This window comes from Erinaceus europaeus, chromosome 15, assembly GCF_950295315.1.
Source record: "Erinaceus europaeus chromosome 15, mEriEur2.1, whole genome shotgun sequence".
Classification (NCBI taxonomy): Eukaryota; Metazoa; Chordata; class Mammalia; order Eulipotyphla; family Erinaceidae; genus Erinaceus; species Erinaceus europaeus.
This window is the reverse complement of record NC_080176.1, coordinates 1,610,648-1,611,484: the sequence shown is the minus strand read 5'-3', so window position 1 is coordinate 1,611,484 and position 837 is coordinate 1,610,648.

Genomic DNA, 837 nt, shown 5'->3' with positions numbered 1-837 from the left:
AACAGACCAGACACTAAGCTCCAGGAGGGATAGAAGGCCAGGTGTAGCTAAGGAGAAGCAGGTGAAGAATAAGGGTTTGTGTAGAAAGTTCAGGTATACTGGGCCTGAAGAAGGGAAGATGGGCAGAAAGTAAGTCTGCCTTGAGTCTCAGGGCTTTTGCACTGGTAAAACATCTCAGTCAAGCCCCTTTCCGTCTATCTCCTCCCGCCTCAGTGGCCAATTCATAATTCAGGTAGTCTGATTTAGCCCCTGTGCTTTACACAGGGGGAGAGGTAGCTTGACGGTGGAGTACAAGCCTGAATCCCTGCCAGCAATGCGCCATCCTGGTGCTCTGGTCCTTTCAACTTGCAACCACACAAAGTGTGAATGCCACACAAAGTGAATAACGTCAATCTTCAAATAAAAAAGAGGTTTTTTTTACAGGAAAGAAGGCAGGTGGACATTGGCTCACATCACTGGCCTCATGGCAACCACCTTGTCTCTATTCTGACTCACAGTCCACGGTGTCCGCCATCTTGTCTCTGTTCTGACTCACAGTCCACGGTGCCCGCCATCTTGTCTCTGTTCTGAGTCACAGTCCACGGTGTCCGCCATCTTGTCTCTGTTCTGAGTCACAGTCCACGGTGTCCGCCATCTTGTCTCTGTTCTAAGTCACAGTCCACGGTGTCCGCCATCTTGTCTCTGTTCTGACTCACAGTCCACGGTGTCCGCCATCTTGTCTCTGTTCTGAGTCACAGTCCACGGTGTCCGCCATCTTGTCTCTGTTCTGACTCACAGTCCACGGTGTCCGCCATCTTGTCTCTGTTCTAGTCACAGTCCACGGTGTCCGCCATCTTG